This window comes from Bison bison, unplaced genomic scaffold, assembly GCF_000754665.1.
Source record: "Bison bison bison isolate TAMUID 2011002044 unplaced genomic scaffold, Bison_UMD1.0 scf7180017864243, whole genome shotgun sequence".
Lineage (NCBI taxonomy): Eukaryota > Metazoa > Chordata > Mammalia > Artiodactyla > Bovidae > Bison > Bison bison.
Window position 1 is genome coordinate 4,093,565 of NW_011494815.1, and position 24,295 is coordinate 4,117,859.

At 45.3% G+C, this 24,295-nt stretch overlaps 1 long non-coding RNA gene and 1 pseudogene across 1 annotated transcript in view; both read right to left on the bottom strand.

Annotated features, from left to right (window-relative positions):
• Positions 1-390: 390 nt before the first annotated feature.
• On the bottom strand, positions 391-17,544 carry LOC104993719 (annotated as a pseudogene).
• Positions 17,545-17,662: 118 nt separating this feature from the next.
• LOC104993720 overlaps positions 17,663-24,295 on the bottom strand; it is a 29,818-nt gene continuing 23,185 nt past the window's right edge. Inside the window, exon 3 of the long non-coding RNA XR_825865.1 lies at positions 17,663-17,761. This is a non-coding gene — a long non-coding RNA (uncharacterized LOC104993720). The remainder of the gene's footprint in view (positions 17,762-24,295) is intronic.

Here is a 24,295-nt window from a genome sequence, read left to right on the forward strand (position 1 = left end):
CCTGCAGGGACTGACAGCAGCAAACTTCAGGCAGAGATCGGGAGTTTCAGCATCTTCCTGGAGCCCACAGGCCAGGGCAGCGCTGGCAGCAGCCTGGCTCTCCAGGAAGAAGGAAGAGCTGCCCCGGGACCCGCTCCCCAGGCCTCCCTTCTCGACTTTGCCTCAGTAATTAATTTATGGAAAGCATCTAAATTGGGAGTCAACACAGTCCTGCAAATCTCATCTAATCCCTGCCTCCACTGGAGGGAGCAGCACCTTGGGGGTGGAGCTTTTCTTACAGTGATTACATTTGGTTTTTTTCTGGGAAAAAGCATGAAAATGAAGCATTTAAGGTCTAATTTCCCCAATAACTTTTGGAAGGAGGAGGCTTCCAGGTGGTTTTCGGCGAGGTCTCAGGGAGCCTTTCAGTCCTGCAGCCCCAGGAGGGCTTTGGGGGAGAGGGGATAGACTCTAGTTCATCAAAAGTTCCTCTTGGCTCCACCTTTAAGCACAGCCAGAATCCGCCTTCTTCTCTTCCTCTGCTGCCTCCACCCCACCTAAGCCATGGTCACCTCTGCAGTGGTCCCCTGGCCATCTCCCTATTTCCACCTCACCCTGCTCCAGTCTCTGCTCACAGGCAACCAGGGCCAAGCCATGGCTCCTCAGAAGCTCTCCAAGGGCTCCCTGCTACCCTTGCGGGGAACTCAGGAATACTGTCAGTCCCATTAAGGGCCACACGATGCCCTCCATCCTCATTCTCTCCCTTCTCCTGCCTCCCTGGAATCCCTTGATGATGCACACTCTGCCTGCCAGCACTCCTGCAGGCTGTTTCCCCTGCATGGAATGTTCTTCCTACTGATCTTATTCAAAAATTGTCTCTTTGCAGCTTCCCTGATCACACCCATGCCCCATTCATTCTCTATTTTCCTCACTCTTTACCACTCACCACCAACCCGAAATAGCCTTATTTTTTTCCTTATTGTCTAGCTTCCCTCTATTCTTCATCAGAATGTCAGCTCTAAGAGCAAGGGATTTGTTTTAATAATAAAGATTTTGTATTTAGAATTAGCCAGCTGGACTCAGTTTAGATGATCCCAATTCTGTTGGCAATGTCCGAAGCATCAGTCAGGAGCCAGTAGAACATTCGCCTTCTTCTCTCCATCAGGCCTGATCGGGGTGTTGGCCTCGGCCACGTCAGTGTCACAGAGCTTCTTCCCAGCCTGTTTAATCTGATGCTTATTGGCCTTGACCTCCACGGTGAACACAGTGTGCTGTTGTCTGTTTTCTTCATGGCTGACCCTGTGGTCGGGGGAAACTTGGTGATGGCGGTGTGGTCAAGCTTGTTTCTCCTGGCGGCTCCTCTGAGAATATTTGGGCTGCCTCCTGAGCCACAGTGTTTTGGGCCAGCGGAAGGTGGGTGACTTCCGGATCTTCTTCCTGTGGCTGTGGACACCTTTCAACATCGCTTTCTCAGTCTTCAAGGGCTTTCCTTTGCCTTTGGCTTTGGGAGGGGCAGGGGCTTCCTCTTCACCTTCAGCACCAATTTCCTGAAAAGGAGCAAGGGATTTGTTTTGCTCACTGACATATCTCCAGTACGGACCGCAGTGCCTGGCACATGATACTCAATAAATACTAACCAAATGGATGAATGAACTGCATTGTGACACAGCGGGTGGCAGAGATCCTGAAATGTTGGGGGGCTGTCCTCTCTGGGTGGGTGGAATCAGTCTGAGCTTACCTCCTACAGGCAGTCTTCCGTCTAGGTTCTAAATGGAAGTCCTGGCTACAAGGGGCAGCTCTGATCACTCAGTAGGACTGATTTTTCCTTTGGTGCAAACACCACCTCTTCCAGGGAGCCCTCTGAGAACCCTTCCCAACCCTCAGGGAAAGTTTGTCCTACCTCCTCCTGGCCTGACACTTTCTCTCTTGTGGTCTCTTTGGGGTGTTGGTGTCAGGCTGAGGTCCCTGGCGGGCACCTGAGTCATATCCAGAGAACACCTGGAGGGCCCGCTTCAGTTCACGCTTTACAGGGCCTCTCATGAGGCCAAAGTCACACCTTCTCCTCACTCAGGCCTCACAACAACCCTCTGAGGCAGACATTCTCATCCCCATTTTACAGAGGAGGAAACTGCGGTTAGAGGCCACAGACATGACTTACCCAAGTCCCACAGCTGTGTCACAAGGTGGAGTGTAGCCGGGCTCCCTGGCCCCAAGGCCAGCTCCACGACCTTCAGCATGGTGCTCAAAAAGTGTTTGGGGAATGACAAGCCTGAGTTCTGGGGCTCCTGAGCGAGTGATGAAGATGCTGTAAACACAGCATGCGCCAACCCACTGCTGGTCTGGTCTGTGTGGCCCATCCTTGCTCAGCTGAGCATTGAGATGGAGACTCTCCTGGTGTTCTGTGTAGGTAAAGAAAAGACAGTGATTCTCTCTTCCAGGGCCCCATAGCGGGCAGGGGCATATAAAGAGGTTGTACCATGCCCAGTGCCTATCCCTGGTCCTTAGCCTCACCCTGGTGGCAAAGACAAGGCCCAGAAGAGTTGAGCAATGAGCCAAAAATTAGGGACAGAATTGGGAGCAATGACCCTTGACATCAGTTCTATCTTGCTGTCTGAGTCTACCTGCTATGTCTGTAATGGCCATATCCCTAGGACCCAGACCTCGGTTTCCTCTTTTGTAAAGGGGGAACACTGTACCTATTTAATAGTATCAAAGATTAAATGAGGTAACACAGGCAAGAGCCTGGCACAGTGCCCAGCAGAAAGTAAATTCTTAGTAATCGGAGCATATAGTTATCAGCTGGTTCCAAGAGAGGAGCCTATGCTGCGTTGTCTCCTCCTTCCCTGCCTTACGGGTGGCTCTTACAGGCTTGCAGCTGCAAACCTGGTAGTAGTTAGAAGACCCATTTCTTTAGGGGAAAGAATAACAATTAAAATACTAGTGCCCCGTGGTGGAAATGGTGTGACAAAACGAGCACAGCGTGGCAGTGTCTTGTGAGTATCTTAAATCTGCAAGGTAAGTATTTTATGAATGTTACATATTAATAAAGTCTCATTTTGTCTGAATTCTCCCACCTTTTAAAATGTATGTCAAGAAACAAGCAACTTCGAAGCTGTGCAGTTAAGTGAGCTGCCAACTGGATTTACAATATTGCCACGTAGGGCATTTTTTAAAATAGGTAAACAAATATAAACATCTTCTCTCACCTTTTGTCAGGATTAGTCTTGAATTCGGTGAATTTTGAATTACGCCCCAGCAGGACTAGACCCCTCCTGGAGTAAGGTGCAGTGGTCCTACATACCACAAGGGCCAACCATTTGGAAGTAGCACTTTGATAGAACCCATAAAAAATGCAAGCCATTCTTGAGCCCTGGAGCTCAACATAAGAGCCATTTACATAGGCTGACCACTTACTGACTCTGAAATTTATCCTAGTGAAGTAATTCCAAAAGAGCAAAGCAAAATGCAAGCACACGAAGATGTTAATTGTAGTGCTGCTTACAGTTGAGGAAAATGGTAAACAATCTACAACAAGAGGGGAGTGATTCTGTAAATTATGCTGGGGCCCTGGATGGTTCTTTGACCAATAAAAGTTATCATTTTGAAGATCATGTGGGACTTCCCTGGTGGTCCAGTGGTTAAGACTCTGCGCTTCCACTGCAAGGGGCACAGGTTCGATCCCTGGTTAGGGAACTAAGATCCCCCATGCCTCTCTGTGTGGCCAGAAAGTTGAAAAGAAGAAGATTGTTTAACAACATAGATGATGTTTACATTCAAGTGTTTCATATCGAAGGAGAAAATGCAAAGCTGCCTTGGGACTCTGGTCTCTGATACTGTCAGGACAATTTTCCTTCCTTGCTGTCTGGTCCTCCCAACAGCCCTCTGAGGTAGACAGAACAGGTCATTAGTTATTCTCTCATAATCCAGGCGAGGAAAGAGAGACCACAGGGACTCAGATTCTGACCTGGGGCAGGTCCGGACACAGAACCCAGCGCTGCCTCAGAGGAGCGCGCCCCTGCCTGGGGGCCCAGCAGCAAGCCCCCAGCTCCCAAGTGAGGACAGCGTCAGTCAAACCCCAGTTCCCTCCCGTTTCATCCAGGAGGGGTGTCCCCAGGCAACTGTTTCTTCCTCCTCGGGCTGGGATTTCCCCTCTTGGGCAGTTTGGAAGAACCCCAGTGCCACGCCCCATCTTGCTCTGAGCTGGTCTTATAGGCACATCTGACCCATGAGATCATGTGGAAAAACCCTTAGAAACTTTATACATACTGCAGGTGCAATTATTCCTATTATTTAAAACAAGTTGTAATGCGAAATTTTTCCATCATGCAAACATTGCTGGTTATAACATAACAAATGCTCCCCCTCCATGGCCACCTTAGGAAATACAACCTTAGGGGGACACTTGGAGGCTCCTGGGTGCCCTGATCCTCATACTGCCCTCTATCTCTGTCACACAGGTAACCCAAACCACAAAGGGGTGTTGATCTGTAGTGTTAAGTAGTATTGTTTTGCACGCCTTTAAACTTTCAATATGTGGCTTCATGCTGTCTTGCATTCATTCAGCAAATTCACTCAGCAAATATTTATTGGGTGCTTACTGTATATGAGGTACGCTTTCAAATCGTTGGGAACATGAGTGAACAAAACAGACAAGATCTCTACTCTTGTGTACATTCCCATGGGGTGAGCCAAACAATAAGCAAAATGTACGAATTATAGATAAATTATATGTTAGAATGTGAGAGTTGCAAAGGAGAAAAATAAAGTCAGATGGGTGGGGGGCAGGGGGGTGGAATGCTGCAATTTTAAGTAGGATCATATCATTCTATTTCCTATTTATTTACTCCATATTATTTTCTTCTTTTTTATGAATGCACCATCTTTATTCTTTTTCTTGGCAATGAACATTTAAGTTTGTTTTTTTGTCATTATAAACAGTATTACCATAAGCATTCTTATAAATGTCTCTTTGGATACACTCAGAAGAGATTTGGTGGGGGGCATATATCCTAGTATAAATTTGCTGAGCCTAGGGCATCTTTGACTTAACTTAGATGGTACCAGTGACTTCCACAAGCAGCGTATGAGGGGTCCAGTTACTCTACCTCTTCTCCAACACTTGATGGTATCAGAGTTTAAAAAGACACCTGCCAATTTGACAAGTATAAAATACCATCTTTGTTTAAACTGAATTTCCCAGATAACATATTTTCATAAATTTATTCATTATCTGTGTTTTCTTCTTTAATGACTAGGAATTTCATTGACTTTTGTCTGTTGATTTTATGCCCAGTAATCTTACAACTAATAATTGGTCTGTAGACTTCTTTGGGTTTTCTAAATAATCATATCAGCTGCAAATACTGACAGTTTCTCTGTCTTTTCAAACGTATGCCATTCATTTATTTTCTTCTTTATTAATTTATTTATAAACTTCTACTAAATGTAATTATTTAAGAAAGACAAATTTGTAAGTACAAGGCTGAACAAAAATGTTAGAGTGGGCATTATCTTTTCCTGATTTTAAACGAAATGTTTCTATTTTTTACACAAGTAATATTTCTTTTGGATGTTTTTCTAGATATCCTTTATCAGTTTAAGGAACTTCCCTTTTATTTCCAATTTGCTTAAAAGTTTATCATTGGTCAGTATATACTTGTATCAAATACCTTCTTCTGTGTCTACTTAGATAATATGCTTTTCCTTCTTTAATCTATTAATGTAGTAAATTACCTTTATAGATTTTCTAATATTAAGCCACCTTTGTATTCTTGGAACAAACTCAACTTGGTTATTTTACATTATCTTTTTTATATACATTTTGATAATGTTACTTAGGATTATTATATCTAAATGTATGAGTGAAATAGATCTGTAATTTGCTTTTTTTATGCTATACTTGTTTACTTTTTGTATTACGATTACACCGGCCTCAAAAAATTAATTTGGGAATATTCATTATTTTTATATTCCCTAGAAGAATTCATGTAAGATTGGGATTGTCTATTTTTGAAATGTTTGTATAATTCACCTATAAGACCATCTGGGCCTTGAATTTTCTTTATGGGAATATTTTTCAATTATTCCTTCAAATTCTCTAATTGTTTAAAGGCTATTCATAATATCTATTTTTTTTTCAGTTTTGGTAGGAATTTATTTCTACTAAGACTTCAAATTTGTTGACATAAAGTTGTTGATAGCATTCTCTTACTGCATTTTTTCTCAGTTATCTTTTATTGCAAATACAGCCACATGAAAAGATAAAATCTCCAAATATTTGTCTATCTTTATCTTATTATCTTTTAAGCCTGTTTTAACTATAGTTATGTTACTCTTTTCATATATAATATCATTTATTTGTATATTTTCTTTTTTTTTCTTTGATCAATCTTCCCAGAGATTTTTGTCTTTTCAAAGAATCAACTCTTAGTTTCATTGGTCTTTACCTTCCATTTTTTAAATTCTATTTCATTGATTTCCATTTTGTTTTTTTAAAATCTCTTTCCTTATGTTGTTTTGGGGTTTACTGTAATTTTTTCAAACTCCTTATATTTGACACTAAGGTCATTAATTTGCCCTGAGGGTATTTGCCCACCAGCTGAACTGAGCTAAGCAACAGCTGTTTTGAGAGGACTTCGGGAGGAGGGAGTCAGATGTGGAGAGCCAGGTCCCAGGGCGGGGCTGGGGAGGAGTCTAATCAAGACTCTCCACCGGGAAGAAGGACTCCCTCCATACCTAACCTGGGTACAATATTGCTTTCTCTCCAAACTATTAATATAGCAAATTGACTAAAACAGAACAAACCCACAAAGAGGAGGATAACAGAGGAGTCATCAGCAACAGCATTTTGGTAGTTGGCAAGTAGATGGACTTAAACAGGTCCAAGAAAGCCGTATCCCAGAGATGAAGAAGCATCTTCATCAAAAGAAGCCTGATTTATACCACAGAACCATGAAGAGGTCTCAAACCAGGCTCATCAATTATCTCAGGATTGGGGTTAATATGGGGTGATGTGGACAGAAAAAAGATCAGAGAAAAAGAAGGTATATACAGAGGACTACGACTCAGAATGGCAATGGATTTTTAAAAAACTGCATCAGGTGAAGCCAGAACACAATGGAGTAACAAGTTCAAAATTCTGAAAGAGAGTTTGTGGTTAAATTGATGATAAAAATGAGCAAGCTGAGCCAATGATTAAAACAAGTCAGTTATTACTCCAGGGAAAACAAAATGCTATGCAGAAAAAGAAAATAACAACATTTTTACGCAGCTCATTTGACAACAGATTTACAGCCAGAAAGGGCTTCTCGGGTGGTGCAGTGGTAAAGAACCTGCCTGCTAATACAGGAGGTCCAAGAGAGGCGGGTTCGATCTCTGGGTCGGGAAGATCCCGTGGAGTAGGAAATGGCAAGCTGCTCCAATATTCTTGCTTAGAAAATTCCATGGACAGAGGAGCTGGATGGGCTATAGTCCATGGGGTGGCAAAGAGTTGGACATGACTGAGAGATTGAGCACACACACATTACAGTAGGAATAAGGAATAATGAATATTGGTCTAATCAGAGTGACAACTATACTGGGAGGCTGATGACCAGGAGGTATATGTGGGTGTGCGGGTGGCTGAGGATAGGTATGTGTTTTGTAGCCGTTGTATTTAGCGGCAGGGGTTGGTGAGAAAGTTAAATCTTCTCTTCTTGATGAGAAATCATTAGATAATGCCCAAACCTGAAAATTCAAGAAGTAGCCATATAAGCATGTTCTTTGTGGAAAATATGGTAAATATCAGAAAGATTGAAATCCGTATCTCTACAACTGAGAAAGAGGGGTAGGGTGGTGATAGGGTAAGGGGTTGAGGGAAAGGGGCTTCAGGGAATTGCCTATTTTCATAAGAAACCATGTAGAATTTTTCAACTTTCAAAATTATATGCATGTTTAACTTTGATAAAAATAAAAACTAAATTTTAAAATTTCCAAAAGTGGGATGGCTGGGTTAACAGGTATGCATATTTTTAAGATCTTACTCACAGAGCTACATAGTGCACCCATTTTACTCTCTTCCAGACGTGAATTAGTCTCTAATTTCTAGTCCTTGCCAGTACCATTATCGATTTTCAGATCTCTGCCAGTTTGATTAAAAAAAAAAAAAAAGATATCCTATTGTGGTTTTCATTTGCATTTCTTTGACTTCCAAATAGTTTTACATAGTTAACATATTTAACCATTTTTAGTTATTTTTTGATTCATTTCCTGTTACAGTTTTGTCCATTTTTATCTTCGAGTCTTCATGTTTTTCACCATTGGTTTATAAGGGTTTTTAAAATAGTAAGCCTACTAATTCTTGATCTATCACACGTTACAAATATTTCCACCCACCATGGGTCCTTCTGCTTATAATTTTTTTTTTTTTTGCCACAGGGGGCTCAGACAGTAAAGAGTCTACCTGAAATGAAGTAGATTCAGGTTCAACCCCTGGGTAGGGAAGATACCCTGAAGACTGGCATGGCAACCCACTCCAGTATTCTAGCCTGGAGAATTCCATAGCAGGGGGTTACAAAGAGTCAGGCACGACTAAGTGACTAACACACTGACTTTCACGTGAGATCTTAGTTCCCCCGACCCCAGGATACTGAACCAGAGCCCCGTGCATTGGAAGCGTGGAGTCTTAACCACTGCACTGCCATGAAGTCCTTAATTTTCTTTTTTTGATGTGAGGGATTTTTAATTTTTATGTAGTTCAGTCTGTCTTTTATGCTTTTTGCCTTGGGATCATGCCTGGAAAACCCTTGCTCGTTTATGGGTTTTTACAGCGGTATTTCACTGAGTCAAAGTTTTCACATTTTAAATCTCTGGAATTGGGATGTGTTTATAATCACCAGTGCTCAGGTGGCAGTCATTGCCTGCCTGCCCCACATCAAAATGTGCAGAAAGTGACCTAGAAGTGGAGCAGACTTAAGGGAATGCTGCATTACCACCTGTCTCCTTTTCTCCAGAGTTCTAGCCTGCAGATGGTGGGTGGAAATGACACAGGGGCTTTCCTGCTTGGCCCGTAAAACCTTCCATACCACCCTCTCCTCTCTCTCTCTCTGCTGCTGGAAGATCTAGCAGTGGTTCTCAGTGATAGTAGAACCAGAGGCAGAGGAGTTTAGGTCCATGAAAAGCCTAATGGGAGATGCTTGCTGACCAGGGGTCCTCATTGTTATTTGTGTGAATAAGAAATAAACTGTTACTGTGTTAAGCTCTTGAGATTTGGGGTTTTGTTTGTTATAGCTGCTAACACTGCTGATACCCAACTGATAATCTTGTCTTATTTCTGACTCAAATGTGAATCCCTCTAGATTAGAGTTGAGTGTTTTATCATTGAGTATGATGTTGGCTCCTGATTTTAGATAAATGTACTTTATCTGATACTTTTAAAAAAATATATCAGGTCTTGGTATTGGAGTTACTCTAAGTATATAAAATTAATTGGAAAATTTTAAACATTCTTAAACTCTGGAAAAAGTTAAATAGCATAGGAGTTAATTATTATGTGAAACTTTGACAAGATTCATCCTGAGAACTGCCTATAGCAAGAGTAGAACTTGAATATGCTTTACTTTTTTTTTCTTTTTCAAAATAACTTTTTAAAATTATTTTTTAAAAGCAGTTTTAGATTTACAACAAAATTGGGAGGAAGGTATAGAGATTTCCCACATATCCCCTGGCCCTACACATCCATTAGCAACATCTCCACTCTAGTATGGTACAGTTTTAACCAAGTATGAACCTATATTAACATATTCTTATCACCTAAAGTCTATAGTTAACTTTAGGGTTCATCTAAGTATTATACATTACATGGGTTTGGACAAATATACAATGATATTTATCCATCATTATAATAACATACATCCTAAAAATGCTCAGTGTCCCACCTACTTGTCTTTCTGTCACTCCCTCCCACCAACCACTGAAAACCACTGATCTTTTTACTGTCACCATAGCTCTGCCTTTCCTAGAATGTCTTATAGTTGGGATCATATAGTATATAGACTTTTCAGATTGGCTTCTTTACCCTAGTAATACTTATTTAAGATTCTTGATTCTTTCATGTTCTTGACACCATAAAATTCTTAGTAGTGAACACAGGCAAAACATCCTCTGACATAAACCACACCAATATTTTCTTAGGTCAGTCTCTGTCTTCTGCATTTAAGATCTATTACCTTTCACCAGACAGAACCACTCAAGGGGTTTTTTACCCAGTTGCTTCCACCATCTACCTGTTTTTCAAAGTCCTGCTAAAATGCAGCTCCTCCAAGGAAACTTCCAGCTTCCTAAGTCAGAAGCAGTTTTGCCCTAGACTTCCCTGGTGGTTCAGTGGTTAGGAATCTGCCTGCCAATGCACGGGACACAGGTTTGATCCCTGGTCTGGGAAAATTCCACATGCCTCAGGGCAACTAAACCCGTTCCCAGCACAGCTACTGAAGCCTGTGTGCCATAGCTATTAAGCCTGCATGCCCTGGAGCCCATGCTGTGCTACAAAAGAAGCCACAACGAAACTAGAGTAGCCTCTGCTTGCTGTAACTAGAGAAAGCCCACGCACAGCAACAAAGACTCAAGCAGCCAACAATAAAAAAAGAACTGGTTTCCTCTCTCTGACCGTGTACACTCTTTCTGTAGCAGGTGGTTTGCACCTCTCCACACTGCATTTAAATGCCAGTAGAGGCAGCACAAGGTAGTAGAATGCAGACAGAGCTGGGCTGGAGTCTGAGCCTTACCACTTCCTAGCTGGGACCTTGGGACCCCTTACCCCCATTTAACCTCTCTGAGCATCAGTACTCTCATCTGTAAAATGGGATAATGATCATACCTGGGAGATCATACCTCCTTGATCCCAGGTGCTTATTATCCTATTTGATATGTGAATGTGTCCCCTGCCAGCTCCCAAGGGCAGACTCTAGAGTGAGGGTCTTGGAAATCCTAAGAAACATTGACTTGAAATCCTGAGAGGAAGCCCTGAGAGGCCACCTGCTAGATTCTGTGCAAAGTCCCCTCCTCTGGAGAAGCCCTAGACTGCTTTCTCACACTCTCATGGGTTGCCTGGCTTGGCCTCCAGCCTGAGGAGTGGAAGAAGGCCAGAACGGGGATAAATAAAAGTTGTTCCTGCTCAAAAAATTAAAAATAGAATCACTATCTGACCCAGCAATCCTACTTCTTGAACATATACCCAAAAGAGTTAAAAGCAGATTCTTGAGATATTTCTATTCATAAGCAGTATTCACAATAGCCAAAATATGGAAGCAACCCAAACATCCCTCAGTCAGACTTCCCTGGTGGTCCAGTGGTAAAGAATCCGCCTGCCAATGCAGGAGACGCGGGTTTGATCCCTGGTCTGGGAAGATTCCACATGCCACAGGACAACTGTGCTCTGCCACAAGAGAAGCCATCACAACGAGAAGACCACACACCACAACTGGAGAGTAGCCCCCGCTTGCCGCAACTAGAGAAACCCCATGTGCCGCAATGAAGATCTGGCACAGCCAAAAATAAATAAATTAATAAATTAATTAAAAATATCCCTCAGGGGGTGGATGGATAAACAAAATCTGGTATATATTAATATGTACAATAGAATATTATTTAACTTAAAAGGAAAGGAAATCCTGACAGATACTATTAATATAACATGGATGACCCTTGAGGACATTATTTCAAGTGAAATAAGCCAGTCACAAAAAGGCAAATACTGTATGCTTCCATTTACATGAAGAACCTGGAGTAGTCAGATTCATAGAGAAAGAAAGCAGAGTGGAGGTTGCCAGGGTCTGGGAAGAGGGGGCTGCTGCTGCTGCTGCTAAGTCGCTTCAGTCATGTCCGACTCTGTGCGACCCCATAGATGGCAGCCCACCAGGCTCCCCCGTCCCTGGGATTCTCCAGGAGAGGGGGCAATGGGGAGTTATTGTTTAACTGAACAGTTTCAGTTTTGCAAGATGAAAAGAGTTCTGGAGATGGATGGTGGTGACGGTTGTATGACAACATGAATGGTGAATGTGCTTCATGCCACTGAACCGCAGTTAAAAATGGTTAAGGTGGTAAATTTTATGTTATGTATCTTTTACTAAAATTTAAACAAATGTTTTGGGGCTCTGTAGTGGCCCAGCCTGGGGATGTGCAAGGCCCCACCTAGAGAACAGTGCCCGGTGGGTGGCACACAGCCCTCACCCCCAATCCTCAGCAGACTTTGCCCACTGCCTTCTCCACAAGGCAGAGGCCAGGCAGGAGATGGGAGCCCATGATGAGCTGAGAATTGGAGAGGATGGAAACCTGGGCTTTTAAAAGTAGATAGAGAATTAAAAATACAATTGAAAATCCCGCTCAGTTATTCCAAGATTAAAAGCATTCTTTAGAAACTGGGCTTTATTAGAGGATATGCTTCCTGCTTCGTGAGGGAGGGAGGGAGCCGGGTCACCCGTGCTCTTCGTAGGGGGCAAGCAGGTGAAATGATTATGAAATATGTCAAATAAATGGTCCTTTTTTTCTCCCCAGGAGATAAGGAAAGGTAATTTGGTTTGTCAGTTGCGCACACAGAAGACGTCATGGTCAACTGCATTAATACTGAATACTTTGTCCAGAGTCACAGAGCTAAAAGAAATTACAGAGTCTTTCTCCTGTGAATTCTGGCATGACTCTCAGCAGACCTTTCCCCACCTGAGTTCACAAAAGAGATGAATAATAAAAGCCAGGGTCTACGGTGGGACCCAGAGCTTGCCAGGCTGTCCCAGGCGAGGTGGTCAGAGCCAGCGCCTCCCTCGCACAACTGTGACCTTATATCCTAGCCATTCCTGGGTCCTGTTTCAGCCCAAATCCCAGCTGTTTCCAATGGATCCCTGTGCTGCCCTGCCTGGGGCTGTTGCTCCTGTTCCTCTCTCTCCTGTGCTGTCGAAGCCCACCCAGCCCTTCTAACTGGATCCCGGCACCTTCCCCTCCTCTGATTGCACCTCACCTCTGTCTGCAGCTGTCATGGGAATTTTGCATTTGCATCTTCTTTCCCTAACACCCCAGACTGGAGACACAGCCAGGTAGCCTCCCTGCCAGTGTCCAGTCTGGGGACTGACACTGACCGTGGAAGGGATGAGTTCCTAAAGTCTCTGCAAGTTTTCTCTTTTATAATCTAACAAAAGGATGTGAATAGTGCTTTGGTTTTTTCTTCTCCTTCTTGGAATTGGTGGTGATGAAAGGGTGCTGTCAAGGCTGGGGTGGGCATTGGGATGCTCTTTAAATCCACTGTGAAGTTGCTGAGTTGTAAGAGGCGGTCTTTACCTCCACCCCTTCCAGGAGGGGCGTCAGGGAGCCACACACCGGAACCCTTATCCAGTGTCTGGACAAAGCCTTTTCCTTTCACTGCTTTTGGGGACTTTTTTGGTCTCTGGAACAGTCAGACTTCTTTCAATGCAGTTATATTCCCTCAGGTAATGAGTAGTCCATTATTTTTAGGCTGTTTTACCCAATTAATTTTATTATCAGTTAATTACGTATTAACAGTTTAAGAAACTGAATATTTGTTCAGTTTCTTAAACTAAATCATTATATATGTATGTATTCCTTTTCAAAGATGCACGTCCATTATCTCCTGCAGATGGAGAAGACCGGTCTGGGGCCACCTGGGCCTCTGAAACAGACCTTTCTACAAAGGTGCCTTCCTGGCTGTATGGGCTGGGCTCACAGGGCTGGGAGGGGCCTGGTACGAGAGGCCCACAGCATGTGGCAGAGACCAGGCATCGCAGGTGACAGGGGAAGGTCACTGCCAGACCGCCGCTGCTTGGTGCTATCTGGGGTGAGGCGAGGTGGGTGCAGCCAAGAGCCAAGTGCGTAAGGGTGTGTGAAGATGAAACCAGCACCTGGAGGATTGCGGCTAAAGGAATAAGCCTCCTCTGGTCACTGCTGGGTGGTTTGGTGAAAGCCTCTCGGGTGACAGCATACCTGGTCCCCTGAGACCCAGACTCACCAAGGTGTGTGACCTGGAGCCAGTCGGTAGGCTTAAGGGGTCTCAGCTCCCCAGGTCTGTAGTGGGTACAGCTGTGTTGTGTTCTTCCTATTTTGACATGCTGCGAGCCCGTGGGTCACCGGAAGTCAGCCCAATCTCTGATTCACATAGTGAGGGCAGGCGAAGGCTAAGGCTGCCGTACCAGGTGATAGCCGTTCCAGCTCCAAGACCCAGAATCAGGGGGACATGCAACTTCCTTCCAGTGCCCCCTGTTGATGGGGGTGCCCAGAGACTGTCTACACCAGGAGTCAGCAAACTGAGGTCTATGGGCCAGATCCTGCCAGGTTCCTATTTTTGTATGACTTGAGAGCTAAGAATGACTTTTACATTGTGAAGTAGTTTGGAAAACCCAAAAGAAGAAGAATATTGTGTGACATGGAAATTATATGAAATTACAGTGTCTGTAAATAATGTTTTATTGGGATGCAGCCAGGCTTATTGTAGTGCTTTTATGCTACAACAGGAGGAATGAAAGTCATGACACAGATGACGTGGACTGCTAAGCCTAAAATATTGGCTATCTGGTTCTTTACAGAAAAAAGTCTGTTGATTCCCGATCTACCTGTGGCAACTACAAGGGGAATTTTCTTTACAACAAACTAAATGGGACATTCCAGTTGTTTGTTGTCATGAGATTTGATGACAATTCACTTAATAAGCATCTAAGCACATTCTCAGTTGGGTCACTGAGGAAAAAGAGAGAAATCAGATCTAGTCCATACAGGAGAGGTGCCAGTCTGCGGGGAGACAGGTGGGTGTGTGTGTATGTAAATTTCAATATAGAGGGATTAGCTCTCCAGTGTATTTTTTCACAAAACTCCTGGAAGCATTGAGGAGGGCTGACTGCCTGGGGAAATCTAAGAGGGCTTCTGAGAGGGGTTGATGCCTGAGCACCATACTACTTTCAGCTGAGCTGAAAGTATATTATGTTGTATAAGTACAGGATGCCACCTCTGGTTACACAGTGCATACGTGCTCAACTGTACAGGGCAGCTCTGTTGAATGGACCTGGAAGGGCTCTTGGTTACACGTGAGAGGTACCTAACTCACTTGAACCTAGACAATCAAGGAATTCATCGGTTCTTGAACGGAACTCTGGGCAACCAGGCATGGTTTATGTGGGAGCTCAGGCAATCAGAGCCTTGCCTCTCTCTGTCCATCTCTTGGCTCTGCTTGGCTTTCTTCTTTCCAGGAGTTAGGAAAGATGGTGGTGGGCAGCCCAGATACAGAACCTCCCAGCAAAACAAGGCTATCTAAAGGAGGCTCTCTTTTTCCCAAGGATCACACAACAATACCAGAAAAGGATTCTGATTGGCTGTTTGAGTCAGATGCCCATTTCTGAATCAACCACTGTACTGAGGGGCAGGGTGGAGTGGTCCTTAAGATTATCTGCTTCAGAGAGTCAGGGCTGGAGGGTGAAGCCATCGTAATTGATAGCTTAATGAAGTTGAGGAGGACTGGTTTCCCCAAGGGAACTTGCAAGCAAAACCATATTTCCCTGGTGGTCCAGTGGCTAAGACCCTGAGCTCCCAATGCAGGGGGCCCAGGGTTTGATCCCTGGTCAGGGAACTAGATCCCATCTGCTGCAACTAAGACCCAGCACAGCCAAGTAGATAAATAAAAATAAAATATTTAAAAAAGCAGATCCACCACAAAGAGTCAGAAAGACCTCTTCTGGCAGACTAGGCAGAAAAAGTCTATAAATAGAACATTGCCAGTTCTATCCTGAGGGTCTCCACCGCCTAAAGCCATCATGAGTAGTGACCCTTAAGAAGTACCACTGGAAAATAAATGACCTGTGCAAGTTCGATACACGAAGCAGGGCACCCAAAGCCGGTGCTCGGGGACAACCCAGAGGGATGGGGTGGGAAGGGAGGTGGGACGGGGGTTCAGGATAGGGGCGACACATGTACACCTGTGGCCAATTCAAGTCGATGTATGGCAAAAGGCATCACAATATTGTAAAGTAATTATCCTCCAATTAGAGTAAATTAATTAATTTTAAAAAAGAAGTACCACTGGGCAGCCCTGCCCATTCCAGTCTGTGAGGACTGCTGACCTCTGAATCCAGTTGGGGAAGAAAAAGTAAGCATCCCCCTTCCCACCTCTTCTCTAGGCTGTCAGAGCTCAGAGAATGGTTGGAGTTCACTTATTTGATCTGTGGAGCTCTTTAAAATAACAAGATCACCCACTGATTGGGAGATAGTATTTACCAAAGACATATCTGATAAAGGACTGCTATCCAAAATACACAAAGAACTCTTTTTTGTTGTTGTTTTTGGCTGTATTGCATGTGGGATCTTAGGTGCCCTCAAGGGACCAAATTTGTACCCAATGCAGTGGAAGTGCAGTCTTAACCACTGGACCACCAGGGAAGTCCCACAAAGTACTCTTAAAACTCAACAAGAAAACAAACTACCCGGTTAAAAAATGGGCCAAAGACCTCAATAGACACCTCATCTATTGAAGATAAACAGAAGACTAATAAGCATATTAAGCGATGCTCCACATCATATTCCATCAAGGAAATGCAAGTTAAAACAAGAGTCTTCCCTGGTGGTCCAGTGGTTAAGAATCCACCTCCCAATGCAGGGGACGTGGGCACAATCTCTGGTCAGGGAACTAACATCCCACAGGCCGCAGGGCAACTCCTGAGCCTGCAGGCCTCAACTAGAGACAGGCCTGCACACCATGGTTAAAGATGCCACAACTAAGACCCAATGCAGCCAAAAACAAATAAATATTTAATTAAAAAGCAACAATAATTACAACTACATGCCAATTAGAATGACCAAAATCCCAAACCCTGACAACATCAAATGCTGACGAGGAGGAGGAGCCACAGAAACCCTCCATCATTCCTGGTGGGAATGCATACCCTTCACTTTGGAAGACAGTTTATCCATTTCTTACAAAGCCAAACATGCTGTTACTATAGGATCCAGCAATCACGCTCCTTGGTATTGACTCAAAGGAACTGAAACTTATGCCCACGTGAAAACCTGCACAGGGATATTTATAATAGCTTTATTCATAACTGCCAAAGCTTAGAAACAACCAAGATGTCCTTGAGTAGGTGAATGAATAAACAGTGGTACTTCCAGGCCATGGGATACTATTCAGAACTAAAACGAAACAAGCTCTAAAGCTATAAATAAGACTAGGAGGAATCTTAAAGGTATGTTACTAAGTGAAAGAAGACAATCTGAAAAAGCTAAATACTGTATGATTCCAACTATAAGACAGTCTGGAAAAGTCAAAACTATGGAAACAGTAAAAGATAAGTGGTTGTGGGGGTGGAGGTGGCGGGAAGAATGAACAGGCAGAGCACAGAGGATTTTTAAGGCTGTAAATATACTCTGTATGGTACTAAGGCGATGGATACATGCCACTTACCATAGAAGATATAACACAGGAGTGAACTCTGAGGTTGACTGCAAACTCTGAGCGATCATGGTGTGTCAGTGCAGGTTGGCTGCCGCTGCTGCTTAGTCGCTTCAGTCCTGACTCCTTGAGACCTTAAGGACTGCAGCCCGCCAGACCCCTCTGTCCATGGGATTCTCTAGGCAAGAGCACTGGAGTGGGTTGCCACGCCCTCCTCCAGGGGATCTTCCTGACTCAGGGATCGAACCCAGGTCTCCAGCATTGCACGTAGATTCTTTGCCGCTGCCACCTGGGAAGTCCCCAGTATAGGCTCACCCTTGGTCAGAAGTGTGCCACTCTGCTACATGACGCTGACCATGAGGGAAGCTGTGCCTGTGTGCAGGAAAAGGCATATGAGAAACCTCTGTACCTTCCTTTCACTTTTGCTGTGAATCTAGAACTACTCTAAAAAAAATTAAGTCTCAAAATATGATAACAAGAGTTTCTGAGTTAAAAGGATACACCTTTCTTTTAAAAGCTCCTTCACTCAGCCACCAACCATGGGAATTAAGTTTTGTAGTGCATTTAATAGACAATGAACACTGAGCAAGGTCACAAATACATGTTGAGATTACAAGACAGGACACCGAGCAGAAACCAGCAATCACATGCAGCCTTGTGATGGCTGCCTGGCCTAGAGACACACATCTAACATCATTCTGGCACATGCCAGCCGGCACCTCTCTCACTGCCTCCTCTGCTTTATATACAGCATTGTTTCTTAAAGGTGGGCCACTGCAGGGCAGGAAGAATGATGCACATGTGCCTTGTGCATTTCTTATGTATTTAAAAATATATGCAAGGGAAATTCCCTGGTGATCCAGTGCTTGAAACTACACTTCCACTATAGGGGGCATGGGTTCAATCCCTGGTTGGGGAACTAAGATCCCACATGCTGAGTGGCATGGCCAAATTTTTTTTAATTAAAAAAATAAAAATACACGTGATATGGACATAAGACGTACAGCAGTAGCCCATGGACACCCATGCTTATGGAAAATACTGGATGGAAACACACCCAACCTCTCAGGGGCGATATTAATGGATGCCTGGGGGTAATTTTACTTTTCCCCTTTTCCAAAGTTTCTGTGATGGTCTTATGTAACATTTACAAAAATGCCTTTTTATGAAATACAGTGCAGGTTGGCCTCACTTGGGACTCTTACGCTGGAGGTGGCAACAGACCCAAGAACTTCTTTGGAGGAGTCCTAATCATTCATGCTGTCACCAGAATAAGACCCTCTTGTGGCCAGAGACAAGCTACTGTCACAAGCAAAAAGAAATCCTTTGTTTAGACTTTGACCCCCAAATTAGCAAACCTCGAAACCCTTTTTTCCCTGCTCCACAGTACTGGGACACCAAGAAATTTTCTCACGCGCTCTCCTTCTGGACCCCCTGCTGGCCTGGCCACGTCTCCCACCCATCCTCCTCTATGATGCTTCCCCCTTACCCGCCCCCCGTCCACCTCAGCGAATGCACATCCCCAAATGCTGCAGGTGCAGCTCCAGTCCTGCTCCTCCAAGAATCAGCTCTGGTCTCCCCACTGCAGACTCTTCATTCAGAGCTTCTAGAACACCTCCCTGGACCACACTCAAGTCTCCTTCCCACCGAGCAGAGTTCACGCTCGTATTTCAGTTCTGTGTCCACACTTTGGGCTCAGTGAGGACAGAGTCACCCCGGGCATCTTGGCTTCACCCAGCCCCACTTCAGGGACTGCAACAAGGGCAGGAACAAAGGAGAAATCACACAGAGAGAGAAGTTTGGAAATGATCCATTCTAACCCTTTTGGTTCCTAAATGGGGAGAGTCAAGGCGTGCCTGGTCCACATTTGGTGGCAGAGACAGAGTTGGGACTCATAGGTCTTGAGCTGCATCCAGTGTTCTTCCCACCAGTCACCCAGCCTCTGGCAACGTTGGGGACTGGGCTGGGCCAGGGTGAGGCAAGCCTGTGTGAGGATTCCCTTCTGGGCTGAGTCTGTACTTCCTGGCTAGCAGAGTAAGGGCCTGTGCATGCCCTGCCCCCTCAAAGCCCCCCCTCAACCCCCACCCCCACCCCGCCCTGTGGGCCTGGCCTGCTGTAGAGTTCCTCCGTGAGTGTCCTATGAGTGCGGTGCTGCCCTGGATCTGGGCTGGCTTCACCACTAGGTAGTAGAAGAGCCACCATGATACCGCCCCACAGACATTGAAAGGGCCCTGAGCAAAAACTCATGTAATTCAATGTTTGGAGCAGCTGCCTAGAGAGGTTTAGTACAACAGGAGGAGCGGTGGTCACCACCCATTTCCCCACTGAAGTGGGGGGGGCAGGGATTTGGTTTATTTGTTGCTGTTGTTTTATTGTGTTTCGGTTGTACCATGTGGCAGTCAGGCTCTTCCCCATCTAGGGACTGAACCCATGCCCACTGCACTGGGAGTGCGCAGTCTTAACCATTGGGCCACCAGGGAAGTCCTGTTGGTGGTGATGACATAACTCCTCCCACCACACACCCAACACATGCACAATCTCCCACTGGGTGGACTTCATATAGGTCCAGGACAGAGAAATGGAAAATGTCTCAGGACAGGGAAATCAGGAGTCTTTAGGAATGGAGGGTGAAGACACAGTCTTCATCCCTTCAGAAACTGAGGTTAGATATTTTAAAGCCGTATGACTGTCAAGAGCTTTCAGTCTCATCTAGGAAATAGAGCAGAGTAAAATTTCAATTTTAAACCTATGTTACCTCTTTAAATGTATAAAATGCCTTCAGAATTTCCCAGGTTACATTTATACTTCTGTTTAGAGATTTTTGTTTTGTTAGTGGGGTTAATGAACTTAGGAGACTAGGAAACACAGGGAGAGGCTATAGGGATGGTTGAGGCCAGGTACCCAGGTCACTGCTGATGAGAGTGAGACCCTGGGGGAGGGTCCTTGCCTCAGGTCCCTGACTCCCCAGCCAGGAGAAGAGAGTGGGGGAGACAGTGGTTCTTGGCCTTCATACTTGGCCACTGAGTGTCTCCTCGATGCCAGGCACCTTCTGGGCATCAGGACAGAGCCAGGGACCAGAGGAGTTCCAGACCCATGGGCTTGCTTACCTGCTGGTAGACAGCAGTGAGTGCAGTGAAGGAAGTCAAGCCGGAAAGGTGATAGAAAGCGAGCAAGTGGGGGACTTCATGCCAGGTAGTCAGTGAGGGTCTCCTTCAGAAGTTGACTTCTGAGTTGAAATCTGTGTGGTGAGAATGAGGGGAGCTCTGAGCTGGGAAGAGGGCAGATGAAAGGCTCATGCGGCTGGAGGGGAGTGAGGGTAAGGAGCAAGTGAGGGGCAGAGAACCAGCTGGTGGGTGGGGCAGGCTGAGGTATGGGCCTGGATTGCATTCCACACACGACCGCCGGCTCATTCCCAACTCTGAGGCCCCCTCTCCCCACAACAGGGCAGCCTGGATATCCCCAGCCTTGGGGAATTTCTCTAGAGAATGTGCTCTGTACAAAGAATGGTTGGAGAGGAGCCCTGGGAGGCATGTGTACCAGGGGAGCCAACTTCAGGGACCTGGGGCCCCGGGGAGACCTGCCCATAGCAGAGAGAGCCCAGCAGGCTCTCAGGCTGCCATCAAGGCTCAGCAGGCAGCTAAGGGACATGGCCTTGAGGGCAAAGCCAGTGAGGGAAGCCATGGGCATGCAGAGTCCAGTGCATGCAAGACAGTTTTTTCAGAGCCACCCAACAGGTGCAGGTGCTGTGGGAAACAGTATGGTGCTTCCTCAAACACTTAAGCATAGAATTACCACCTAAGCCAGCAATCCCCCTTCTAGGTATATCCTCCAAAGAATGGAAAGTAAGGACTTGCAGAGATATTTGCACACTCATGTTTGCTGCAGCATTATTCACAATGGCCAAAAGGTGCAGACAACCCAAGTGGCTATCAACAGATAAATGGATAAATAAAATGCAGTATATACACACAATGGGATATTAATCAGTCACAAAAAGGAATGCAATGCTGGCACAGGTTACAACACGATGAACCTTGAAGACATTATGCTGAGTGAAATAAGCCAGGCACAAAAGAACAAACACTGCAGGTATGATTCCACTTCTATACTATATCCAGAGTAGTCAAAGGAACTGAGACAGAAAGCAGAATGATGGCTGCCGGGGGCTGGGGGAGGGGAGATTGGGAGTTAGTATTAATGGGTCTAGAGAGTCAGTTCGGGAAGATAAAAAAGTTCTGGAGACGGATGGTGGTGATGGTGACACAACATTACGGATATATTAATACTCAATGACACTAAACTGTGCACTTAAAAATGGGTTAAAATGGTATATTTTATGTTATGTATATATACCACAATAAACGATAAAAAAAGGTGTTCACAGTGACTTGGGCTGACTTGGGAACCAGTGATCTGTCTGTCAGTAGAGGCGTGCAAGAGAGGCTGGATGCTTTTTGGATGCTGGGGAAGGAGAACGAAGCCAAGGGAGCAAAGTGCAGGTCATCCTGGACTTTGAGTCAGGACAGAGACATGTGGACCAACATGTTTTGAGCCCTCACTGTATGCGGGCCTGAGCTTAGGTTCGCATACATTATCTCTTTCTGCCCTGGGGCCATGAGGCAGGGTCAGGATTACCCCCACTGGACAGACGGGATGCAACACCAGAGAGCATCAGTCATTGCTGCCTGCCAAGACCCTCTTCCATGGAGGCCCAGCTGCCTGGTCTCAGGTCACCTCCAAGTGACTTCCAAGTGACTGGCCAACGTCACTTCCCTTCCCAGGCAGCCCGTTATCTATGACTAACCTATGTGGGGCCACTGAGGCCTGGCCGGCTTGCTCTGTGTAACTCCGAACACCACTGACATTCCACTTCAGGGGTCTCCTCTCCTTACTGAGCCTGTCTAGCAGCTAGAATCTTCTCTTTGCCTATGGCTACTTCCTCCCTGTCCGTCCTCAGGCGTTGATCAGGGAACCTCCTCCATAAACTAACTGCTTGCTGAACTCCTCAGGGTTAGCTCAGGGAAACCCATCAGCAGTGTTTGTCAAGGTCACTCAGCTGGGTAATGGGGAGGATGGCTGGGGCCAGGGAAGGGTATCTAATGTTCTCGGACAGAGGGAAGCTCTCCAGCCCTCAGGAGAGTGGGTCAGAGCTTCTTTGATGACTCTGGCCCTTAGCACCCAGCCAGCCGGGAGGCCAAGTGTGCCTCATGCTCGTGATATCCATTGTGCCCCTTGTGTATCAGCAAAACCACACCACAAATGATGCTGGTGCAAAATTCTAACAGACAGCCTGGCCATTAATGGTCTCTTATATATTTAAATTGGGTGTGATCCATTTGGGGATGGTAATTTTATTCATGGAGATTGCACCATCTAATTTGAATACAGCAAACTATACCGAAGAGATATGGTGGCTCCACAGTGTCTTCTCTCCCAATTCCTGTCCAGTCTGGTTTAGGGGCCCTGGCACCGTCACTTTTGATCTTTTTGTCTCCACTTAGTTGAGAAGAGAATGTGGGGCTGAAGTCAGTTGAAACTGACAAGAAGTTAGACCATGGTCTGAATTCCACTCTGTGACCTGGACAAACCATGTAACCACTCTGAGCCTCTGTTTCCTCATCTGTCAGTGACCAGGGTGGTAGGAGAACTGTACACCAGTGAATATACAGGAGTCTCCAGCATGGAGCCCTACTGCTGTCCCCAACCTGGCCACCCAGTGGCAGGACTGTCTGAGCTCTGAGGAGTGCCGGCCAGGGCTGGAAAAGCAGAGGGACAGCAGTGCCTGCTGTGGGGCCTGGCAAAGAGCCTTGTACCCTCCGAGGCATACTGGAAGTCTTTGGCTCTCCCGTCAGCCTCTCCCGCTGTCCCACCTACCCAGACACCATTCTAGGTTGGTGTCTAAACCCAGCAGTGCAGCAAGGCTGCAGTCCTCTCTGCTCTCAGATCCCTGGCATGAGGGGCTATTATCACCCCCACTTCCAGGCCAAGTCTCTGAGTGAGGGATCAGGGACTTGGCCCCTTCTCAGAAGCCCTCCAGCATTACATTTTCATGATTACCCTCCATTCATCTTCCTCCACCAGCCTGGGAGAACTTTAGCTAGTCTTAGGGGAGGATGGAGGAGGAAAAAGCTGGCTTTTCTGATCAGTATTCCTTTGATCTACTGCTGATGGCATGAAGTTGATGTCCAAAGGCCTCCTGAATTTCAGGCTTTCAGGGTGGGTGGTGAATTTTATAGACCTAGAGCTCCAATACTTCGGCCACCTGATGCGAAGAGCCGACACACTGGAAAAGACTCTGATGCTGGGAAAGACTGACGGCAAGAGAAGGGGGTGACAGAGGACAAGATGCTTAGCAAGTTGGATAGCATCACTAACTCAGTGGACATGAGTTTGAGCAAGCTCCAGGAGACAGTGAAGGACAGGAAAGACTGGAATGCTGCACTCCATGGGGTTGCAAAGAGGTGGACAGAACTGAGCGACTGAACAACAACAAGAGCTTTGGAGGGTTTTTTTTCCCCTTTGGTTTCTTGTATCATCTTTCCTGAAGTATCAAATATTGGAAATACTGGACACAAAAATTCACATGAGCTTTTTGTTTGGATCACCTTAATCCTCGTTTCTTTCTATGTAAGTTACAATAGGAGGGTGGGCAGGAAGGCAGTTTTTCTTTTTTACCCCAATAATGGGATCGTATGTATTGTCAGATTTTCATTTTCACTTAGCAATATGTACTCTTTTCACACAAATATTTATAAACATCTTTCCACATAATTCACATTACTTAATGTATCAACCACATTATCCACCCCCTACCCCATCCTGCACAAACACTGATCTCTTTCCTCAAGGGCAGAGTTGATTGTTTAAAAATAGGCTTGCACGTGTTGTTGTGGCTTCCTCATATTT